We start from the raw sequence: 7852 nt of genomic DNA on the forward strand, positions 1-7852 counted from the left end.
CTTGGCTCACTGCAACCTCCACCTCCTGGGTTCAAGTGATTCTCCTGCCTCAGCCTTTAGAGTAGCTGGTACTACAGACACGTGCCACCATGCCTGGTCAATTTTTGTATTTTTAGTAGAGATGGGGTTTCACCATGTTGGCAGGTTGATACTGAACTTTTGACCTCAAGTGATCTGCCCGCCTCGGCCCCCCAAAGTGCTGGGATTATAGGAGTGAACCACCATGTCTGGCCTAGGTAGAGGATTTTAGGAGTTAGTTGAACATTTGGGATTGGAATTTAGGAAAATAATGTAATCTGGAGATTGGATTATAAATATAATCCAATCATTATCTGATGTTTCTTTCTTAAGTCACATTTGCTTTTCCAAATTCCTTCTTCTGTCTCCTCACACCTCTATTTATATTCTTCCTTTTTGAAGTTCATTCTTTCAATCAAATTTCTCTAGCAATATACTTTCTTCTTGGCTCATTAATAAATTTATCATATTCTTTTTTTAAAATAACTGAGTACTGCTATATTGATTTGTAGCTTTTGGTAGGAAAAATCTGGATGATAGGATAATAAACCAGGAAGATTCTGTGGCATGTGGGAAGACAGGAGACATCAGTAGCACCTGACTTGTTCAGGTAGAATGAGCTCATTACCACTTTTAAAAAATTGATAGCTTTTTGTTTGTTTGTTTAAAATTATTAAGACTGACAACATGACAGATGCTTGAAAACTATCCCCCATTTCAGCCTCATGATAGCTATGACATGTAGGTATTTTTATGCATTTTATAGCAGTGTTTTGGGTCTTTTTTTGTCCACTCATATATCCCAAGTGATTATAACAATGCCTGGCACATAGCAGTGCTAAAAAAAGTTTTGTTGGAAGAGATACAGCTCCAAGAGGTAAACTTACTTGTTTGCATCAAACTCCTACGTGGTAGAGAAGAAACCCAGCACTAGGTCATGCTAATTTTAAACTCCCGGCCGGGTACAGTGGCTCACACCTGTAATCCCAGCACTTTGGGAGGCTGAGGCAGGAGGATCATGAGGTCAGGAGATGGAGACCATCCTGGCTAACACGGTGAAACCCCGTCTCTACTAAAAATACAAAAAATTAGCCGGGCTTGGTGGTGGGCACCTGTAATCCCAGCTACTCGGGAGGCTGAGGCAGGAGAATGGCATGAATCTGAGAGGCAGAGCGTGCAGTGAGTCGAGATTGTGTCACTGCACTCCAGACTGGGCAACAGAGTGAGACTCCATCTCAAAAAAAAAAAAAATTCAAACTCTGTGTGTGTTGCTCTATTCCACATTACCTCCAGCTTCCTTATCACTCTAATGAGGGGAATATACCAGATCAGAGTTTCTGATGTTCAATCTGCACAACTTGATTCATCTCTGGGTTCATCGAGGCTTTGCTCCAATAAGTTGAGAAATGCTGAGTGATTCAAAGCTGATCAGTTTCTTACTTTAGGGCTTCTTAAATTCTCTCATATGTTAAAGTCCATTGTGAATCATTGAGGGGAACAAGGAGTATATTTTTCTATAGGTTTCTCCCATATCCTCTATCCTTGTGCATGTGTGCGTGTGTTTGTGTGCGTGCATGTGTACCTGTAGTGTTTTTTAAACATCTCCAAGGAATGCAGTTTTAGAGTAGATGGTCTGAATTTCTTGAGTTCGTTTTTGATTGATTTTCTTCTAGTCCTGTAGTTTGTTGACTTGAATTGTGGCAAGAGAACAAATTAAGGTGAAATCTTATTACAGCAAATATGGTTGTAAAAATATTACTATAACAATAATATTTTAAAGACCTGGCCATAAGCCTATAGTAATAGAGGCTTGCTGATTTCTTTAGAATGGAAATCACTGCTCCAAATAATTGAGTATAATAAATGCTTTTCTTCTGCTTCATTTTTACAATAGAGATGGAAAAAAAGTCCCTAGAACCTTACTATGTGTTATTTACCCTTCCAACAAATATTCATTGACTGCCTTCCAAGCACTGCAGTTCTCCATGGGGAATACCAAGGCATTCCTGGCCAGGGATTCCAGATCTTCAGGTATTCATAATGTGTTGAGGTAGTGAGACAAATGTAGAATCATTGAGTTAGTGGCAGAGCAAGGAATACATTCTCCTCTGTACCAGACACACTGTACAACATTAAGAAATTATTGAAGACAACAAATGAAAAGATACAACAAGATTGTTTAGACTTCAAGGGGAAATAGACTAGGTTATAAGCTTTCTGAGGGCAGCACTGATATGTTGTGTCATGTCTGAGCTTGGCCTGGAGTCTGCAAAGAGTGGGTTGGAGGGAGACAGCACTGTATAGATGACCACCTGCTAGCTGTGTACTTCCTCTTTTCACTGTGCAGGGCTCTTCACAGCTGAGTCTGCTGATGGGCCTCACTGAAGATCCAGTCCTGCTTCAGCTTCTGATCAAACACCTCAATTTCTGCTCTTCTCCTGGGCTCTGAGGCTTGAGGAAAGTGAAGTGTATGGGCTCAGCATTCCAATACAACAGGGCATCAATCCTGATGCCACAACTTTTTCTTTCAGCCTCCCTAAACTTCTCTTTCTTTTACTGTGAAATATATGTTAACACACTTTAAATTTTTATGGCAATGATTAAACAAGATGATGCATGGAAAGCCTGCAGTCCAGTGCCTGTCCATGAGTGACAGTAGATTTTGCTATGAGGTTATGTCTTTAGACTCAACCATGGGTGCTGGACTCCTCTCTGCCCAGTCTCCTTTCCTGTCTACCTGCTATGGCAGAGCAGGAGTCTGAGCACTGGCACCTCAGAATCACAGCCCTTCTTTTTCCCTGTTGGTTGAGTCATTTTGGCAAGCCAGACTTATACCTGTCTTTCCTTGTTTAGTTTCTTTGCAGCTACCCTGCTAGGACCTTAGCCCATCCAAACTAGAGTTCTCTGCAAGTGTGTGTGTGGGGGATTATTTATATTAGGCGGGACTCTTCGTTGCAAGCAATGAACACCACTCAAATTAGCTTAAAAAGATAGTAGTTATAGGCCAGGCATGGTGACTCTTGCCTGTAATCCCAGCATTTTGAGAGGCTGAGGAGGGCAGATCACCTGAGGTTAGGAGTTCCTGGCCAACATGATGAAACCCTGTCTCTATGAAAAATATGAAAATTAGCCGGGTGTGGTGGCAGGCACATGTAATCCCAGCTACTCGGGGGGCTGAGGCAGGAGAATTGCTTGAACCCAGGAGGCAGAGATTGCAAGGTTGCAGTGAGCAAAGACTCTGCTATTGCACTCTAGCCCGGGCAACAAGAGCGAAACTCCATCACACACACACACACACAAACACAAAAAGGAAAAAAGAAAATAGTAGTCATAGTAACAATGCTGCTGTTGTTGATACTAACAGGAAAAAGTGTAGACTCATGAAAATGGGAAATCATGGCTACATTGAGGGTTGAAAATAGACTGGAAGACTGCTGTTCTCCACTTCGTAGCTCTGCTTTGTTCTGTGTTGGCTTTCTGCTTTGAGCCGCTCTTTCCTCATGACAGCAAAGACCATTTGTAATAGCTCCAAGCTTATAACATTTGTAATAGCTCCAAGCTTATAACATTTCAACTAGTAATAATCCTAGGGAAAAGAATATAGCTGTCTCTTCTCCATCACCTATATCAATCCCCGAAAACTAACTCTAATTGGCTCAACTTGGGTCCCTGTTTCATTAGATTATCAAGCCTGTCCAGGACCCACCATGCATAAGAAACATTGCCATGAAAGTGGGTCTCCATATGAATTCATCAGTACAATGTGCTAAGTCTGTTCTGAGGCACTGGGTTGCAACGTGGCACAGGGGACACTTGGGGGTTCTCAGCATGGGGGATCTTTTCCCTTCCAAGTGGATCCCTGCTGCCAGTGGGAAACTTGAAGGCAAAGCTGGCTTTACAGAGGACAAAGGGAATTTGCCCCGAGGTGGAAGGCCCAGTGGGACTTTGTGGCAAAAGGAGACAACAAATGAAACAAATAAGAGGTTGTATATGGGAAACTGAGGACACGATGCTGGAGGGAAGGGCAGGTTGATTTTTGTTTTATTGTGAAGACTTGAATGCCCCACAAAGGAGTCATGGGATCATAGAACGTCGGAGCTGTGAAGACTTTTAGATATCATACAGAGGAAGAAACTAAGGTGCAAAAAGGTGCAATGACTTACTCAGGACCCACTGGGCTAAGAAGGAAGAAACCAAATCAGAATTCTTATCTCTTCCAGCATGTGCAGCTCTCTTTGTGCCCTATGATGCTGCGTTGGGTCTCTTGGCAAAGGTTTATGCAAACCTTAGTGGGCCTGGTGAAATACCGTTAGTTTTTTGCTCCTTTTGCATTAATCCTCTCTCTATGTGGCCAGCTCCAGAAAGAATGGGTGGATTTGGTAGAAACAAATAACTCAGGAGTGAAGGGTGTAGATGTCACCAAGAAGCTGACCGGGACACCAAGGATGCAGTGAGGCTGGACCACCATCTCCTGGCTCCTTCTGCAGGTCTCCCATCTGGCAAACCTCCTTATTGCCCCTCCCATTGAGGGAGACCCTCTCTAGGCACATTTTCTCCAAGCTCCTCTAAGGGAGTCAGAAAGAAACAGCATGCACTTTTGATAGTTCTGGTCTTGTTCCAAATGAGAATGCCTGCTGTAGAGAAATGCAGATGCCTTCTCTGTCTATTTGTGCCAAAAAGGTACTCTCCACCTACAAAATTACAGAATTATTAGTTCTTGAAAATGCACGACTTCTACCCCTTCCACTGAAATTTAATCCAACTCAATTAAAACATCGTGGCAGCTTCTACAAGGGTACAGATGCCCTGGAAAATCATTTTGGGGGTGTTTTCCCTGGCCGTGAATGGTTCCTCAATGTGGAGGCGACCACCCATGTGCTTAAAAGTGAAAACAGTCCTGATGGTAATGGAGCAATTCAATAATGTTAACTTGCATTTACAGAGCAAACTTCTTTTTAAAGTTAAATTTGGGTTGGGTTGATCATGAACAGAATATAGCCTGCGCTTTGTCTCCGCTATAAGCTCTCATTTTCTCTTTGCTCGCTCTTCTTTCCGTGATGACTGTCTTCCTCTGTTTGTTTCTGTTTCTCTTTTGTTCCTTAAGGTCTATGTGCAGGTGACTCACAAAGAAGTCACAATGACTGATGCTGTAGAAATTATCCATCCAGCCAGTGTTTCAAAGGGGCAATAGGCAATACTGGTGATCTCACATTGACATCTACCCCAAGACCCATTGAATTAAGGCTCTATCTTTTTAATAGGCTGAACTACTTATCACAGAGCACAGTGCCAATCCTTAACTGGGAATTTTGGATCCCCACACTGACCCTCACCCATCTAATTTCTGGTGTGCCACCACTTTAATCAAACCTGGACTTTCCTGCTTTTGCCCTAGAATCAGAGCCTAAGTAACTCCGTAGTCTCCTCCCCACCTGTTAAAATCCTTCCCACTGGCCATGACTATATATCTTCACCCTTTTCCCTTCCTGGAGCCCTTTGTGAAGTTTCTATAATTTCTCACCATCTATTACCTACTGCCGCATACTGCTGTACTTGTTTTACTGTTTGAGAGTGTATCTTGCTTTCAGCTGGGTACAAGATCTTTGAGTTAGGAATAGTTTATTATATGGCCTGATATTCTTCTCCCTTATGTTTTCTGCACAGTAAGTGATGAATAGCCATTTGTTGATTCCTTGATTTTTTATAAACTGAAACTGTCTTCTCAGTAAACAAAGCTTTTTGGAAGTAGATTTAGACACACACGAGGTTCTGAGATTTCATTAAAAACTCACAAGACCAAAACCCAGTGGGAGGGACACAGTAAGGGCATGGGGCCTGGAGTCTGCAGGTTGGGACTTATAGCTGGGCTCTGACATAAATTAGCCATGAGATGCTGGTGAATGCACTGCTCTTTGAACCTATTTGCTCATCTATAAAATGAGATAAGAACCACAACAAAAAATGCCTACCCCCGATTGATGGTGAGTATATAATAAAAGCATAAAGCAGTGCTCTCAAGAAAGCATGGGGTCTGGAGTTCACTTCCAAAGATCATCTCTGCCACTTTCTAGCTGTGTGATCTTGGGTAAATTACTTAACCTCTCTGTGTCACAGTGTCTTTATTTGCACAATACCTTCCCCTCAGGATTTTTATCAGTATTGAATGACAATAATTAATAAAGTAATTAGAATGTTGCTTGGCATATTGCTTATTAAATAAATAGACATCTAATAAAAATAAAACATAGAGCTGAGCACACAGTTTACTACTCAGTTACTGTTGGACTCTGCTACTTCTATAAGGAAAGCTGCTGCTGCTGCTACCGCTACACACACGTGTTTGGCAGACAGAATCCTTTGCCTGCTGACTTTGGTCTTGGTAGTGGAAACTAAAGTTATACTGTAATTCAACTCCAGCCCAATCAGCTATAGTCCCAACTTAGTACGACTTGCACAAGCATCCAGAGAAAGACTTGTCTATTTGTCCCACTGGAACAGATATGCTGGCCTCTGTCCCATAGTAGATTCTGGAGGGGCTCTGTCTTGGTTCTAGCCTGGGAGTTATCCCACTCATGCAAAGAACTGTTGCGTGACTCCTCATCTGTGCCACCATGACAGCCTAGCCAGCTTCCATCTCATATTAGCTCCTAAAGGGGTTCTGAAGCTTAACTTCAGACCTGCTTTGGTGCAGCCTGTGAGCAATCCCAGTGGCATGGGGAACTGCTGGGCAATATGTCCATCTCTGCCAACTTGATAGGCTTGTAGCTTCCATCCCACAATAGATGCTGAAGGGGCCCTGTTTCTCTGCTGCAGACCCAGAGTTACCAACACTGTGCAGAGTACTCCTAGGAAATGCACTCACACAGGCTTGCTGGCCTCCGTCCCACAGAAGTTCCTGAAGGGTCTCTGAATCTCAGCTCCAGTCCTATTTAGCTGTGGTCTATGAACAGTCCTGCTTACATAGGAAACTACTGGGAGTCTTGTCTGCTAGCACTACAGTTGGGATTGACAGTATTGGTCCCATAGCAGGTTCACAGTTAGTCCTCAAGCTCAGCTTCAGTCCCTTCCATCTGTGATCTTGGAACCATTCTGCCCAGCTTAGGTCCCACTGGAAGATGCACCCATGAGTCTCTATGGCAGGCTTTCAAGATTCTTTATCTCAGTGTATCCTTAAATGGCTCTGGATCTTGGTCTCACCTGTTCTCAGTGATGGCCAGAGAGCTGTTCTGCCTGCCTGCACGTCTGGGAAGAGGCATATTCTGCAGGCTGATGCCCTGATCTCAGTTCCACTGTGGATCTTAAAAGAGCCCTATAAATTGGCTGTAACCATTCTGAAACAGTCTGAGAGCAGTCCTTCTCAAACAGGAACTTACTGGGAGACATGAATGTTTGTGATCCAGGAGTCAAGCTTGAAGATCTTGGTCTCAGTTGTGGACCTGAAACAACCTGGTATCTCAGTTCCAGTGCATCTCAGCCACAGACCAGGCAGTACGGGCAGCCCAGGGATCCATTCTGTGATCCAATAGGAACACCCTCAGAGACCCTGAGGAAGCTACATCTATCATTGCACTTGGTAACAGGCCTACTGCCTGTGAACTCTGAAGCAGACACTCATCGTAGCCCCACAGACCAAAATCCTGGAGACAGTCAAGTCCTCCTAGGTCCCAGAGAGGCCCCATACCCACTAGTGCCCCTGAAATAGGCCAAACAAATGTGACCTCCACTTCAGACAAAGCATCAACTGTATGATGTGGATCCAACCCCGTTCAACTGCAATTTCAGAGGCAATCCCATTATCCCAGAGACCTAACAGGAAAATACTTCACCTTGCTGA

The sequence above is a fragment of the Papio anubis genome, chromosome 3 (assembly GCF_008728515.1).
Source record: "Papio anubis isolate 15944 chromosome 3, Panubis1.0, whole genome shotgun sequence".
Lineage (NCBI taxonomy): Eukaryota > Metazoa > Chordata > Mammalia > Primates > Cercopithecidae > Papio > Papio anubis.